Here is a 17,607-nt window from a genome sequence, read left to right on the forward strand (position 1 = left end):
AGAAAAACAGGAACAGGATATCTGTGAGATTTAAATATCTCCTAATCTAGTTAGTTTATATATCAGCTATTGAAAGCAAAGTGAAAACCAGGACAATAAATAATGAGACAATCTTTAGCTATTTTAAAAACCAAACAAGTACAGTCTTATCACTTGTGTTCATTTTGATTTTAAATTTGCCGGGTGTGGTGGCACACACCTGTAGTCCCAGCTACTCAGAAGGCTGAGGCAGGAGAATCACTTGAACCGGGAGGCAGAGGTTGCAGTGAGCGGAGATCATGCCACTGCACTCCAGCCTGGGTGACAGAGTGAGACTTCGTCAAAAAAGAAAAAAAAAAAAGCATTATTTATGGTTTGCTGTGGGAAAAGGCATACTCTTACAAGAGCTAATCTTAGCGCCTAAAATGTAGAAGAAGAGTAGGGAAAATTCACTTAAAATGATTGTTTGGAGCCCATCTCAACATCATCTCTGACTCACCTGAACTTTGGGAAGTTAAAAACTCCCCAAGTCACAGTTTCCCCTTTGTTAACTTTTCATAGAAATTCTTTTGTTCATGTGCTGGTTATTCAGAGAATACTTTAATGCCACATCTGTATAAGAGCAGCAAAGCTGAGTGAAAGCCAAGGGGAAAAAAAAAAAAGAGGCCCATTGACCAGAGGTTACATTTCTGCCCCAAGAGTCAGGAGTAATAATTCCAGATCTCTGCAGTTAAATAAGTCACCAGAGTCAGTCTGAGTGGCTATTGTTGCCTGTTGCTTACTCATTTTTAAATACTAATTCAAGTTGACCAAGCATATATGTGTATATATACATGTATATGTATGTTACACAACAACTGATACCTAAAATAACCCTAGTTATCTAGTGTTACAATATTTTTAGAGCTATGTCTTCCAAGACTTCCAAAAGTTCATAGAATGTTTATCTCCTCCTTCTCTTGGTTCTTGTGACACTTTTAGTGTACCTGTTGGGTTTCTAGCATTTATTTTTTTCCCTAGAGTTTCTAACTTTCTAAGAGTTCTAAAATCTTAATGTTTTACATTATCTATTTGCCTTACAAATTAATATCAATTTTATTTTTTCTACTATTGTAATTATTTATAGTATGTGCTCAATGTAAAAACATAGAAAAACAAAAATTAATCATCTTCTCCAGCCTCCAACCAACCTCTTCTGGAGACATTAATATTTCATATTAATATTCCACTGTATAATATTCCACAAATAAATCTATTAAAATATTTCCAACCATTCTCTAAATTGATAAACATTCATATTTTTCTCATGTTTTGCATCTCTTCTAAACCCCAACCAATCCCATCCAAAGATTATCAGTGTTGCCTTTTTGATATCTATCCTCTCCCACCTGTCTCTATATTCATTGAGGTGTACACCAACCTATATACCCATGTATTAATTTTTGTTTACTTCATTTTTGACAAAATTTAAGCAAAATATATTATTTCATTATAACTTACTTCGTTTCATTTAAAAGTGTATTGCGGACATGCTTGTATATAAAAAAATTGATCTTATTCTATTTTGATGGCTGCACAATAATCTGCAAAGTGATTGTATTAAGATATTTCCAGTCATTCTCTAACTTGAACATTCAGATTTTTTTCCATGTTTTCCACTGCAAACATCCATATGCATATTTTTTCATGCACTTGTGCAAATATTCTCTAGGACATATTTCCAAAGAGGAATTTGCTGTCAAGTAACTTTCCTGACAGGTTAAATGCGTTCGCTCCAAGTGTATGTGAATATTGATGCTATCAAATTCTTTAATGTTTCTCAATAGCATGAGGGGAAAATTATATTTTTTTACTGCTTCAAGCACTTTTTGACTACTAATGAGATTAATCATATTTTCAAATATTTATTGGCCACTTGACTTTATTATTATTTTTCAGTTGTTATCTTTTTAAATCAATGTATGGTAATGCTTTACATGTTTGAAATAGTAACACTTTCTCTGTCATTAAGTATCAAATATATTTTCTCTGAATCTCTCATTTGACTTTTTATGATGTAGTTCAATGTATAGAAACATATTTTCTTTCATAGTCATCCATTTATCTCTTCCCTTAAGGTCTCTATTGTTCTTTCTTTCCTAAAGAACTTTTCATTTTTATTTTCTTTTGTAGCTAGCCCTTTAATGTATTTGTGGGGTCTTTTGTATAACACACCATGTAAGAACATAATTTTGTGCTTTCCAACTAGATTGGGAAATCAATTCTGCCACCACTATTTACTAAATATATCATTCTTTCCCTACTGAATTGAAATGGCATCTTCATATTAGGTTCCACTACATGCATGAACTCTCTAGTTAGTTCTGTGATCTACTTATCTACTTCTATACCAAAATCATACAGGTTTGATGATAATAGCTTTGAAACAAGTTTTGATATCTGGTTATGCCAAGACCCCATTACTAATATTATTATAAAAATTGTTGGCAATTCTGCAACATTTATTCCAGATGAACTTCTGTTTTGTCCTATTTTTAACAACATGTGAAAATTCTGATTGAATAAAAGCTTTATATATTCATTTTTGAATGACTGATATTTTTATAATACTAATTTTTAAAATTCTGAAACAAGACATGTCTCTTAATTTATTTAAAACTTTCAATAATATTTTATAATTTTTGTGCAGGATATGTGCAGGATATGTCTGCACATATCCTGAAGCTTTCTTTTAAATACATTTCTTCCTAGGGACTGTTTTGGGGTGGGGGGAGGGGGGAGGGATAGCATTGGGAGATATACGTAATGCTAGATGACGAGTTAGTCGGTGCAGCGCACCAGCATGGCACATGTATACATATGTAACTAACCTGCACATTGTGCACATGTACCCTAAAACTTAAAGTATAATAAAATAAAATAAAATAAAAAAAGGAGAAATACCTAATGTAAATGATGAGTTAATGGGTGCAGCACACCAACAAGGCACATGTATACATATGTAACAAATCTGCACGTTGTGCACAGGTACCCTAGAACTTAAAGTATAATAAAAAAAAATAAAAACTCTACACTTTAACTTCAATCCTCTAATAAATAAATAAATAAATAAATAAATACATTTCTTCCTTTCTGATTACTAATATAAAGAAAAGCAATTTATTTGCTTTTCCAATAATCTTATACCTTCTACTTTATTAAATTATAATACCTTTAGTTATATCACTTGGATTATATGCAAATAATAATGTTCTATGTTGTCATGGTTCTACAGAGTCTTCTAGGCCCTGCTTATAATATTTAAACTTGTTCATGTCACAGTTATTTAATATTTGTTGTTTATTGTCTTGAATGCTTCTGCATAGCTGCTGCCCAAATAGATGATCCAACAAATGATTCACAAACAAGAACAGGATGAAATTATGCAAATAAAGATGTCTGTCTCTTTTAATATTTATGCTTTTTTTTCTTGTCTCATTGCTTTATTTAGAACCTCCAAAATATCACTTAATAATGAAGATAACTGAGTATCTTAGTCTTAGTCTCACTTTATCTTTTCAATTTTACTTTAAATTCTGGGGGATAAATGTGCAGAACGTGCAGGTTTGTTACATAGGTATGCTTGTGCCATGGTGGTTTGCTGCACCTACTGAGCCATCCTCTATTTCCCTCCCCTCGCCCCCCACCCCACAACAGGCCCCAGTGTGTGTTGTTTCCTTCCCTGTGTCCATATGTTTTCATTGTTCAACTCCCACTTATGAGTGTTTTATGTTCCTGTGTCAGTTTGCTGAGGATATGGCTTCCAGCTTCACCCATGTCCCTGCAAAGGACATTATCTCATTCTTTTTTATGGCTGCATAGTATTCCATGGTGTATATGTACCAGATTTTCATTATCTAGTCTATCATTGATGGGCATTTGGGTTGGTTCCATGTCTTTGCAATTGTAAATAGTGCTGCAATAAACATACATGTGCCTGTGTCTTTATAGTAGAATGATTTATATTCTTTTGGGTGTATACTTAGTAATGGGATTGCTGTGTCAAGTGGTATTTCTGGTTCTAGATCCTTGAGGAATCACCATACTGTCTTCCACAATGGTTGAACTTATATTTACATTCCCACCAACAGTGTAAAAGCATTCCTGTTTCTCCACAGCCTCTCCAGCATCTATTGTTTCTTGACTTTTTAATAATTGCCATTCTGTTAGTCCCACTTTTAATGATAAGAATTCTAGTATTTTATTGTTTATTATGATGCACGCTATTGAGATTTTTAATAAATAGTTTTATTATGTGGTGATCATTTTCTCTGTCTCCATTTTACTTATCATTTTATTAGGATGCAGCTAAATTTAATTAAGTGATTTTTAAGACTCAATAAAATGATATTGCTTTATTCTTCTTTCATTTGAAAATGAGATGAATTATGTTGCTGCCCTTTTTCTTATTGAGCCTTCCTTTCATTCCTGGAGTGTAACTTGCTTTGTTTTGTTATTCCTTTAAAAAACTCTAAATTTGATTTACTTATATGGATCTAGTTCTAAAATGTTTATACTGTCAGTATTATTTCCATATTAAGGTTATGCTAGCTAAGTAAAATGTTGTGTGTGCTTTCTCTGTGATCTTGAGTTATTGCTTTATGCATGACTCATCTCTTTTTGAATGTTACCTAGGACACAGATATAAAACCATCTGGACCTAATACGTTTAAAAATACTGAGAGTTCTATAACAAACTTTTATAGCAACATTTCTAATTTTTTCTGCAGCCATTGGTCTGTTTAGGTTTTCTCTTTTATATGGTAAAATCTAGCATTTATATTTTGCTTGATAAAACTTTGTCTTTCTAATTTATAACCAGACAGTTCCACATAATTTCTTAAAATTCTGTTAAAATCAATGACATCTATAATTATATTTTCTTTATTATATCTAATATTACATGTTTTTCTTTGTTCATAAATCAGAAATCCAGGAAGGTACCTGATATATTTTTAATAATAAAATATATCAAATAAAATGAGGAGATAAATAATAACTCTCTTAAAGATCCCATTCATATGAGATAGATAACTTGTTATAGTAATCAAAAATATTTTTTTTCTTCCCTGACATAGTAAGAAATCAACCCAGGCAAGGATGGCACAATAGACTAGTTTAATTTCTTAACCCAATCAGGTAACCTTGGATTTTATTTAGTTATTTTGGCCAACTGGGGGTTGGTACAACATGTTTCCACTTCATGTTATTTATTAAAGGTGAGGTGGAATAATCTAAGCTAAAAGAAAAGGCATCCTGGCCTTCTAAAACAGACTTGGGGAAGTATTATCTTCCTGATCAGGCCTGAGAAATCTTTTGTCATGGTTCTATAGTGTCTTCTAGGCCCTACTTATAATACTTAAACTTGTTCTTGTCACAGTTATTCAATAATTGTTGTTCATTGTCTTGAAAGCTTCTGCATAGCTGCTTTTCAAATAGATGGTCCAACAAATGATTCACTAACGAAAACAGGATGAAATCATGCTGATTAAAAATGAAACCTCATCTTCATTAAAATAAACAACAGTAGTGAATACTTTTGCAATCTTCCTGCTGCTTTATCTGGATAAGAAGTTAGAATACAAATATTGATACAATCTTTGGAAAAAGAGTGATTGTTCTTTAGCCGTCATAGCAAGTAGTCCTAAGAACAACTTTTAAATCCATCCAATTGATTAATGGCAATTTTGCCTCAATTAACATGCTTTTTAAAGCCAATCAATCCATAGCCATCCCTCACTTCTGAAAGTCAACCAATAAGGAACAGACTCACTCTAAAAAACATGCCTCTGAATGCCAACCAATCAACAAAAATCTAAACTGAATAATCATGCTTGAACAGATTATGTCAATCTACTTATGCCTCTTAAAATGTGCTAATCCTTGAGCCCCATGCTGTCCAAAAACCTTGTATATAATCAGTAATCTACTCTTCTCCAGGAGACTGTGTCTGAATTAAATAGTTCTCCCTTGCTATAAGCAATCAGCTCAGCTTTGTCTTTTAATTTCAGATATTAAGTCATAGTCTCACCCCCTTTGACAATCAATCAAGATTTATTTAATGCTAACCACTGAAATTAAAAAACAAACAAAGACGGCAAGATAAGTTGGCTGCTTCTCTGTGAATTTAAAGAGTAAAATGCACAATATTTTAAAATGTGTTTAATGGCCCCAAATATCCTAAAATACAGTAAAGACACAGGAAATATATAGAAATATATAGATGAGAAATTATTGACTTGATATATAGCTGATTAAAATAATTCTAATCTGCCATATGTACAAGTTACTTATGTTTCATATTACCTATAATTCTTATAACGCTGACTTCTAGTACTACCTTAAATCCATTTTGAGACTAGACAGATGGGAAAGAAAAGAAGGGAGAAGGAAAGTAGGATCTGAAAGAGGAAAGACAATAAAGGAGAAAAAGTAAAAGGAAGATAAAAAATAAGTCTAGCATATTATTTATGGGAAAGACAAAGCTTCAACAAATCAGTAAACTAAACAGTGGTTGTTTGGTCCTCTCTTTCATTTGCCAAACCCTCACTCCCAGCCTCTGTGGTACTCTCTGTATGCTCTCTTTGTCTTAACTGAGGATCTAAGGTGACCTCACTTGACTGTCAACTGACCCCCATAAGTAGGTAATAAAGCCACCATTCAAAAACATTTATTATGCACTCACAATGTGTCAGATCCTTTGCTGCATGTTATCCCTCACAGACAGATTCTCAATGACCCAAGGCACATAAAACTCAAAGTAATAAATTTATTGATGAAATTTTAAGCTCCTGTGTACCTGGCAAGGTATATATCTGGGAGCAGGGAACCACACAAATAGCCAAAATAGTGTTTGTGAACTTTGGTAAATCCTATAAGCCTTATTAAATTTCAATCTACTTCTAACTTTTCCAAGAACAAGTTCAGGGGGAAGCAAATTATTCCTTTCACATTTCTCTGTGTCTGCATGTGAAGGGAGAGTGAAGGGTGAGGGGGACTTTTATTTAAAAGTTTACCACAAGCATGGCAGAAAACAACAAATTTGGCTGATATAACCTTTGTTATTATTATCAGAAACAGAGCATAAGCTGAATGGGTCTCTATGGTCTCCTCCTATTTTGCATTTTATGACTGTCATTATTCTCTGTGTATAAGAAGGGTTATAGCTGTTATATTATATCCCTTTTGACCTCAAGTTTCTTTACTATAAAGACTTAAATATCTATGCTTACATTAATACAAACAGTTTCCTAATTCTATTTGCTAAGTTACTGCTGAACACAATACCCATTTGATGGTGAAGCTTTCTTCACCACGAAAATGTCAGTTTCCATGATCTTTACTACAAAATTAGCCCTAAAAATTATTTTTTAAACTGGAAAGGGAAGCAACTGAACACTGTATGGGATATAATTGTTGGATACATTTAATGTGTCTTGAATTGTTAAATTTATCTCCTTAACAAAAACATTTGCTTTCTAAAACTATATTTATTGAATAAACTTTTTAATGTTTCCCTACTTTTTTCACAAAATAAACTGTGTAATTCCTTTAAATGGAAAGTCACTGTCTGAATCTCAAATCTTCCAGCAGTTCTCTCTCTATGTCTGACATTTTCATAAGCCAGAAGGTAAGGTCCACAAAAGAATCTCAGACATTGCCTGGCATTCTTCTCTCCTTTAATTTCCTCCCTTCCTTCCTTTATGAGGCATTGGCAGAACTGGTTTAATGTGGCCTCTTACAAAACTAAACCACAGAAAACACTTTTTGTATTTGCATGTGTGCATATCTGTGTGCGTTATTGGTTTGTTTACTAACATATTTGTATTAGTTTTAAACGGAGATAACTTCATTAAATGGACATAGCTCCTATAAAATTGTAAGAGTAATTGAAGCCAGAAGTTGTCATCCCATCAAGTAAACAAGCTGTTTACATAACAATATTATTTCAGAGGGAACCAGATCATAGTATCTTTTTGATAATCTATTGTTTTGCACTGTCCCTCACTATATGACTATAGGCAATTCCTGAAGTTCTCTCTTTCTCAGTTTCTCCATCTGTAAAAGGAGATAATAATTACTCTATGATGTGCAATCGTTAGAACTACATGAGGTCACACACAACAATTATGCAAAGTTTTGCGTGAAAATTTCAAAAACAAATACTCTTTTCCAGCATACATATGGTAAGCTTGGGGAAAGGGTATGCAGAGGAAGGGGATTAAAATAAAAAATTGAATAAGGCTAATAAAATGAACATTTTTTCATGTGTCTCTTGGCTGCATAAATGTCTTCATTTGAGAAGTGTCTGTTTATATCCTTCGCCCACTTGTCAATGGGGTTGTTTGTTTTTTTCTTGTAAATTTGTTTGAGTTCTTTGTAGATTCTGGATATTAGCTGTTTGTCAGATGAGTAGATTGCAAAAATTTTCTCCCATTCTGTAGGTTGCCTGTTCACTCTGATGGTGGTTTCTTTTGCTGTGCAGAAGCTCTTTAGTTTAATTAGATCCCATTTGTCAATTTTGGCTTTTGTTGCCATTGCTTTTGGTGTTTTAGACATGAAGTCCTTGCCCATGCCTATGTCCTGAATGGTATTGCCTAGGTTTTCTTCTAGGGTTTTTATGGTTTTAGGTCTAACATTTAAGTCTTTAATCCATCTTGAATTAATTTTTGTATAAGGTGTAAGGAAGGGATCCAGTCTCAGCTTTCTACATATGGCTAGCCAGTTTTCCCAGCACCATTTGTTAAATAGGGAATCCTTTCCCCATTTCTTGTTTTTGTCAGGTTTGTCAAAGATCAGATAGTTGTAGATGTGTGGTATTATTTCTGAGGGCTCTGTTCTGTTCCATTGGTCTATATCTCTGTTTTGGTACCAGTACCATGCTGTTTTGGTTACTGTAGCCTTGTAGTATAGTTTGAAGTCAGGTAGCACGATGCCTCCAGCTTTGTTCTTTTGGCTTAGGATTGACTTGGCAATGCGGGCTCTTTTTTTGGCCATCAGAGAAATGGAAATCAAAACCACAATGAGATACCATCTCATGCCAGTTAGAATGGCAATCATTAAAAAGTCAGGAAACAACAGGTGCTGGAGAGGATGTGGAGAAATAGGAACACTTTTACACTGTTGGTGGGACTGTAAACTAGTTCAACCATTGTGGAAGTCAGTGTGGCGATTCCTCAGGGATCTAGAACTAGAAATACCATTTGACCCTGCCATCCCATTACTGGGTATATACCCAAAGGATTATAAATCATGCTGCTATAAAGACACATGCAAACGTATGTTTATTGTGGCACTATTCACAATAGCAAAGACTTGGAACCAACCCAAATGTCCAACAATGATAGACTGGATTAAGAAAATGTGGCACATATACACCATGGAATACTATGCAACCATAAAAAATGATGAGTTCATGTCCTTTGTAGGGACATGGATGAAGTTGGAAACCATCATTCTCAGCAAAGTATTGCAAGGACAGAAAACCAAACACCGCATATTCTCACTCATAGGTGGGAATTGAACGATGAGAACACTTGGACACAGGAAGGGGAACATCAAACACCGGGGCCTGTTGCAGGGTGGGGGGAGGGGGGAGGGATAGCATTAGGAGATATACCTAATGTAAATGAGGAGTTAATGGGTGCAGCATACCAACACGGCACATGTATACATATGTAACAAACCTGCACATTGTGCACATGTACCCTAGAACTTAAAGTATTATAAATATATATATAAATTAAATTAAATTAAATTAAAATTTTAAAAAAAGACTAATAAAATGCACAGTAGCTTCTCTCCTAAGCAGCCTAGAAAATAAGTTACACAACTACTATTTTGTTAACACTATTAGTGAGGAGGAATCCTGACCACGGGTCTAAGAATTCAAAGACAATTTGCCTTAAGTCAATTTGTTACACCAGACATACATACAATAAGCATTTCAAGAGATATATTCTGTGTATTCCTGGGTTTCTAAGAGACACTTTATTTTATAAAACCCTCCCACCAGTAATAAATTTTTTTCTTATTTTTACTTCATTTGTTATTAAGTTTCAACTTTATTATTAAACCAAATGCTCTGTTATGAAATTCTTCCTACAAAATTCCATGATGTCTATATCAGCTCCCACTGCATCTTTTAACGGTCAAGTCTGTGTCTATGTCAGCATTTCTATTATACATTTGTTTTCTAGGAGTTTAAAGATCACCCATAAAAATTAACTAAGGCTGAAATGGCAGACAGCTCAGAAGCACATTTTGTTTTTACCAACTTTCAATAAATTCATATGGCTGTTTCTAAATTCTTATATATCAGGCTAAAGTAAAAGAAATCTTGGCCAACAGGTGACACTTATTTGGGCTAATTCACTGCAAAAACAATGGGATATTTTTGGTTTTGTATTTTTGTTTTTTAATGCAATTATTCCATGACTGGCTCTCATATCTCCTCCAAGTCCCTCAGCCCCCTCCTGGCTAGATGCCTGGACACATTGGTAGCTGGCCTGACTGACACCTGCAGCCCAACACTTCTGGCCATGAGTTGCATAGCTAACATTTCATGCTGTCATAGGACTGTGAAGTTTTCTGGGCGCTGCCAACAGAATCATCACACTGCAAATTTCTTTGGCTCAGCCCTGCTCCTCCTCTGTCCCAACTGAAGATATGCCCCTTTGGGTACTGTAGTCACATCCATAAATCCCAGGAGGCAGCATGTGAAAAACTACTACTTACCCCTATAAGCAGAGCTGTCTTTACTCTGACAAATCAGGCCATCACTTTGAACTGTTGGAAAAGAATTCTCCATGGGTCTCTCGTGTTTCTGCATGTCTTGCAAATGAGTCATTGACTGATCTTTATTCAAAACTACCTTTTCAAGGAGTTTGTATGGTGAACAGACTTGGAAGATACAGATAATGCCTCCCTTTGGTGAAAAGGGCAGGCATGCTCACTGTCCAGCATAATAAAGGTAATGTTTCCCACCAAATCGAAGGAAAGGCATGCTTACTGCCCATTAAGGATTTAGGCTCCTAAACTTAAAGTTCCTCTCCAGCTTTTGTGAGTATCCTCTGGCCCTCTTCCTAGTCACTCTGTGGGACTGGAGTTAAGGGAACCTGCACATAAATGCTGACTCTCTGGCAACTGCTATTGCTGTTAGTAATAATTTCCTTCATTTCTGACCCAGAAGTCTCATGTATTGTAACAGCATTCATGAAACTGTTGTAGGCTCTGCAAGTAGGGTGAAACTCAGCCTCTTCACAGTTCTCACTATGAACATACAGGCTGTCTCTTTTACTAAAATGTAAGCTCCTTGAAAGCTAAAATCCTTTTACTTTATTTGTCACTGTATCTCCAAAACTTACACCAATACCTGCTAAATAAATGCTATTCCCCGAGGATAAAAGGCTTAATGAAGGAAGGGAGACTTGAGCTGAACTCTGATTTTTTCCCTTGCATCCTCTACTCTGCTGTGAGGTATTGAAAATACCATTCAGAAGCAGTATCAAAGCCTCTCCAGAAACACTGTTGTCTTTTAGATTGCCGGTAGAAACATACTGTATACTCTTACTTCTTTGCTTCTAATAGATGACAGAATATAGCCTCAGACATTCTGTGTCCTCTCAGTTAGAATGAGTGTGAGATTTTTCGTCTTCAGACAGTCTCTGCTTCTTAAATGTTTCTGCTCAGTCTCCTCAGATGGCAGAATTGGGGCAGCCATCAAGTGAACAGTGGGTCATTTACACCTCACCTAAAAACTTGTCTGTCAAGGGATAATCAGCTCCTATTACTTATTTTTGAATATTTTTCCCCCAAATTCAGAAAAGATTCCTTCCCACTGTTCTTTGGTGTGAATTCATGACAATGCCTAATTTATTACACTGTTTTCAGAGGAGTATTTTTTCAATTTTTTAAATTTTACTTTATGTTCCAGGATACATGCGCAGAGGGAGAGTATTAGGACAAATACCTAATGCATGCAGGACTTAAAACCTAGATGACAGGTTGATTGGTGCAGCAAACCACCATGGCACATGTATACCTACATAACACGAGATTTTTATGTTCTTATAAATAGCTTAGGAAGTTTAAAGCTAGTTTGCAGTTTCTTTTAAAACTAAAAGGGCCAGTGTGCTATGTTCCAGGGCAGCAGTTATATTGGGCAAAGCCAAGAGAGGATAGTGTGGTTCATGACAGCCAAAAGAAAGAAAATCCTGCTTTGGCTTGAGCAGGTGCTCTGGTGTGGAGCAGCAGGAAAGCCTATGTGGGAAGTTTCTTTTTCTTTTCCTTCTTTCTTTCTTTTTTTTTTTTTTTTTTTGAGATGGAGTCTTGCTCTGTTGCCCAGGCTGGAGTGCAGTGGCGTGGCCTCCACTCACTGCCAGCTCCGCCTCCCCAGTTCACGCCATTCTTCTGCCTCAGCCTACCGAGTAGCTGGGACTACAGGTGCCCACCACCATGCCTGGATAATTTTTTGTATTTTTTAGTAGAGACAGGGTTTCACCGCGCTAGCCAGGATGCTCTCGATCTCCTGACCTCGTGATCCACCCAGCTCGGCCTCCCAAAGTGCTGGGATTACAGGCATGAGCCACCATGCCTGGCCCCATGTGGGAAGTTTCTGTCTCAACTCTCAAATCTGCTGGATTTATACTGTTATTGGATAAAGAAGTTCCTTAAAATTAATGATGTAGAAAGCATAAAACTTGTCAATATTTCTCAAGCCTTCCATTTTTACTTTTGCCATTATTTTCAGATGTCTCATGTGGAAAACCTTAAACGTTCACACCTCACTTCCAACTTACAAAAAGGTGACAGTAATACACTAATAGCTGGGAGGCCAAGAATACCCTGGTGCAATGAAAACAAAATGTTTTCAAAACTAGGACCCCATCCCAGTCCAACAGTTGTACTTACCAGTCTCATGTTTTAAATCATTACAGATTCCAACTTCAGAAGGGCAAATACCTCATGAATTAGCTCTAAATTAAAACAGAAAAAGTTTGACATGGATTTAGTGTTCAAGACAGAGAAGGATTAATAGTGCTTGGCCTAAAGAAAGCTCAAGCCCAGGCAGGTGGCAGGCAGAAATCCACTCAGTAGAGCCAACACACCTCAGCCAGGCCCTGTTTACCCAACCTCTGGCCTCCTCTTCAACAGACACTGCCAACCGAGCAAACCAAGCTAAATGGTATGGTGGTTTTCTAATGAGGCTAAGTAGGAACAAGAAGGAACGAAGTAAACTTCTCCTTGTGGCCAAAGCAAGTCTGATTATGAGCTCAGACCTCCCGAGGCGAGAGGCTTATGTACTCACCAGCTGCTGTTTCACTGCCCTTCACACGAACGCTATGGTGTGGCCATTCACGAAGTGCTCTTAAAAGTGGTGCCAGGAGTTCCCTTGAAATGGTTTTTCATTCTGGGCAGTGGAGCAATCTCTGGGTGTGAAATCACGTCTGAGGTTTACAAGCTATTGCTGACATCAATGAAATGCAACATTTGTTTTGCTTCTTTCAGTGTCCTATAGGCATACTGGCACTCATTAAATGCTTCCTAAAAATATCATTTGGCAAACATTCATGTTTTGTTCATAAAGACTTATGTACATCATGGGGAGGGTCATGTTAGAAGGCTACTATAAAAATATAAGCACATGCATTCATCAAATCAAATTGTTTCATTTTAATTAATATGCAGGGTTTTTTCTCTCTGTCCAGAAGCACAGCTTATATTCCAAGGGACTCCTTTTGGAGCTTCCGTGTGCCTTCAGATGAGTCCGCACCTCTCTCAACTTGAGGCAAAGTTACAGGTCTGTGGGTCAGGTTTCCTAAGATAACATTTGAAACATAAAGAGCAGGCCACTTAAGAATACTTCAGCAGGATGTTTCACCAATTAATTCCTCAGTTAAACAATTAAACAAGCTTGCCTACATGAGATTCCCATTGTCATGAGACTCAAATGCTGTCTTTTCAGGGTATAAGTAAAGCACAAGAATTGGCAAGACCTGTTATTTGAACCAGACTAAAGAGTAACTAATGAATGTCTTGTTTAACTCAAGCCAACATTTACTAAACACCTGTCATTACAACCCTGGGATCCATAAGAGAAGACATCAGTAGAGGAGAAAGCAGTTCCTCATTGCTCTATTTGCAGCCTCATCCCAACCCCAGGCAGCAGTTAAAGAGAGAACAGGAGTAAAAATTAACAGGAAATATAAATAAGAAGAAAAACGGTGACTGGTTGAAGAATTGTTGGCAGAAAACCTGCATTGACTGACTTTTCCACCCTCTAATGTGCAGCCAAGTTTAAAGCAGAAAAATTATGTGAAGTAATCGAGCTATCTGCCTGCTATGGTTTGAGTGGTTGTCCCCTCCAAAACTCATGTTGAAATTTCATTTCAACAGTATTAAGAGGTGGGACCTTTGAGAAGTGATTAGGCCATAAGGGTTCCTACCTCATGGGTGAGATTACTGCCATTCTAAAAAGACATGTTTGGTCCCCTTTTGTCTCTTTGCCCTTCTACCTTCTGCCAATGTGAAGACAAAGCCTTCCTCTCCTCAGCATCACCTTGGCATCGGAATCACCAAACCTGCCAGTGCCTTGATATTGGACTTTCCAGACCCTAGAACTGTGAGCAAATAAATTTTTGTTCATTGTAAATTACCAAATCTTAGGTATTCTGTCAAAGAAGCCCAAAACAGATTGACACACTTCCTCAGAGGAACTCTGGCTTTCAAGTAGGGCACTCAAGCTACATAATAGAGTCCTCATTGTTTTGGCAAGTCTTGTGGAGGTGGGAGTAGAGGATTCTGCCTTCCTGTCCCAAGCCTGCTGTAAAGCCAAATGGCCAGCAAGCTGTCTACACTACACTGAGCTCAGTAAACTCTCTCATTCAGGACATAGGCTAGTAAAGTCAGGTAAACAACAAAGCAGTAATCTATATGAATGAACCTAATTCTTCATTCACAAATACGAATATAAAACCCAGAACTATCAGACATTTAAGAAAACCCATCAAAATCAAGGAGAAGGACAAAGACAACCAAGTAGAACTGAACCCAAAGGAAACAAAAATAATTTCACTTCAATCAAGAGAATTTTAAATCAATGTTACTAAAGATATTGGAAGAGATTTTAAAACACATTTTTAGAAATCTCATAAAGGAGTAATGAGAAAGAAAGAAAAAGTTCTTGGAAAATAATAATGTGACAGCCAAAATAAAACTTGCAAAAGAAAGTTGGAATAAAACATTTAAGGCCATCTCCCAGTAAATATAAAAGGCATAATTATTTTAAAAATGAGAGAAAAACAAAAAGACACAAAGAAAAAATCAAGGATGTCCAATATCTACTTAATAAGAGTTCCAGAAAAAGAAAAAGGAAAAGTAAAACAAAGCAAAGGAAATAATGAAAGAGTTAACAGCATAAACTTTGTGAAAACTAAAAACAGGTATTCAAATTGAAAGGTCTCACTGTTTGAAGAGCAGAATAAATAAAATAATACCCGCATCAGCGGTGGCTCATGCCTGTAATCCCATCACTTTGGGAGGCTGAGGCAGGCAGATCAAGAGGTCAGGAGTTTAAGACCAGCTTGATCAATATGGTGAAACCCCATCTCTACTAAAAATACAAAAATTAGCCGTGCGTGGCAGTGCCTGCCTGTAATCTCTGCTACTCAGGAGGCTGAGGCAGGAGAATCACTTGAATCTGGGGGTCGGAGGTTGCAGTGAGACGAGATCTGTGCCACTGCACTCCAGCTTGGAAGACAGAGCAAGACTTCATCTAAAAACTAATAATAATAATAATACCCACATATTGGCTCATACTTACAAAATTCAGAACAGCAAGAAAAGAAATAGCCAAAAAGTATCCACAAATAAGTTGACTACAAGGAAGCAAAAATCAGATTGATAACACATTTCTCATTAGCCACACTGAATATTGTATACTACTGAAACAATGTCTTTATGAATATTACAGGAAATTATTTTCAACTTAGAATTCTGTATCTAGCCAAAGTTTCAGTCAAAATATGAAAAAATTATAAAGACATTATTGTACATACAAATAATGAGCAAATTCATATTCCTTTCTATAAAAAGTTACTTGGGCCAGTCATAGTGGCTCACAGCTGTAATCCCAGCACTTTGGGAGGCTGAGGCAGGCAGATCACCTGAAGTAAGGAGTTCAAGACCAAAATAGTGGAACCCCGTCTCTACTAAAAATATAAAATTAGCTGGGCATAGTGGCACATGCCTGTAATCTCAGCTACTCGGAAGGCTGAGGCAGGAGAATTGCTTGAACCTGGAAGGCAGAGGTTGCAGTGAGCTGAGATCGCGCCATTGCACTCCAACCTGGGCAACAAGAGTGAAACTCCGTCTCAAAAAAAAAAAAAAAAAAAAAGTTACTTAATGCACTACAGCTAAACTAAAATGGAAACCACAAAAGGGAAGACATAAAATCCAAGAGAATCCACAATAATGCTTCTGCAGCAGGACTAGGATGCATATCCGTGCATCCAACAAATAGTACAATTAAGAACTTGAATTATCTTAGGCATATAGTTATTTTTAAGGCCCCAATTCCTCCTATAAACACACACATACATGCATACACACATACCAATACACAAAAGGCATTACAAACTCTAAGAAGAACAAAAATTACACAAGAAAATTTGGATCCAAGTAAGAAACATATTAAAATGTCATTGTTTACAGCAACAGGCAACTGAGAAAAGAGAATTTATTTGACTTTCATGCTTGGAACATCTTCCTCCAAACAATACAGATTTAAAGATGTAAAATGTTATTTATTTTTCTGAATTTTTACATGTAGAAATATTTACATAATCATCACAATTTAAGTGCTTCTTCTTATTTTCCATTTTAAGTTCAATTTATAGGCAAAGCATGGAAGCCATAATTTTAGTAAAGCGAAAGAATGTAACTGTTGGAAAATCTGACCATGTAAATTGAGGGTACTGTTGGCAGATTTTGAAAGAGAAGAGGGGAAAGAGAAATGGAGATGAATACATAAGCAAACTAAAGTCTAATAAAGTTCTCATTTTATATAATTGGAAGTAAAGAAAATGTTCTGACATTCCCCAGGAGACAATGTAAAGGTATTATTTAAAGTTATAAAGATAGCCAGTACAAGTACCAAAAATAAAAATCAGGAAAGAAGAAATGAATGAAAAATAGTCAGAGAAGGGAGTGATTAGACACAAATTTAACTAGAAGATAACTAAATAGAGGTGTAAGCATATTATCTAACATGTGAAAGAGAAGTCAAACCCAGAAATGGTCAAACATAATTTTGTTTGAGGCGGCAATTCTCCAAGTACAGCCTAGGACCCCAGACAAAGTCAAAACTATTTTTATAATAATATAATTTTTATTATATTTGCCTTTTTATTTGTCACTTTGACATCATTGTACAGTGGAAGATTCTACAGGCTACATGATGTATGATATCTCAACAGATTGAAGCCTACTATCTTTTATTAATCAGGCATTAAAGAGATGTGCAAAAATACAAAAGAATGCCACTCTTCTAATTATGACTGACATTTTAAAATACATTTTAGTAAATTA

At 35.8% G+C, this 17,607-nt stretch overlaps 1 protein-coding gene across 4 annotated transcripts in view; it reads right to left on the minus strand.

Annotated features, from left to right (window-relative positions):
- The window catches only part of TSPAN8 (tetraspanin 8), a 254,116-nt gene that overhangs the window by 179,095 nt on the left and 57,414 nt on the right, over positions 1 to 17,607 (minus strand). For 2 of the 4 annotated variants that reach the window (XM_055358046.2, XM_055358045.2), the window contains exon 1: positions 12,931 to 12,995. The exons of the other annotated variants lie outside the window; for them this stretch is intronic. The gene's annotated coding sequence lies outside the window, so the exon portion shown is untranslated. Of the gene's footprint in view, positions 1 to 12,930; positions 12,996 to 17,607 lie in introns of those variants that run through there. 4 annotated transcript variants of the gene reach the window in all.

Source organism: Gorilla gorilla, chromosome 10 (genome assembly GCF_029281585.2).
Source record: "Gorilla gorilla gorilla isolate KB3781 chromosome 10, NHGRI_mGorGor1-v2.1_pri, whole genome shotgun sequence".
NCBI classification, from domain to species: domain Eukaryota; kingdom Metazoa; phylum Chordata; class Mammalia; order Primates; family Hominidae; genus Gorilla; species Gorilla gorilla.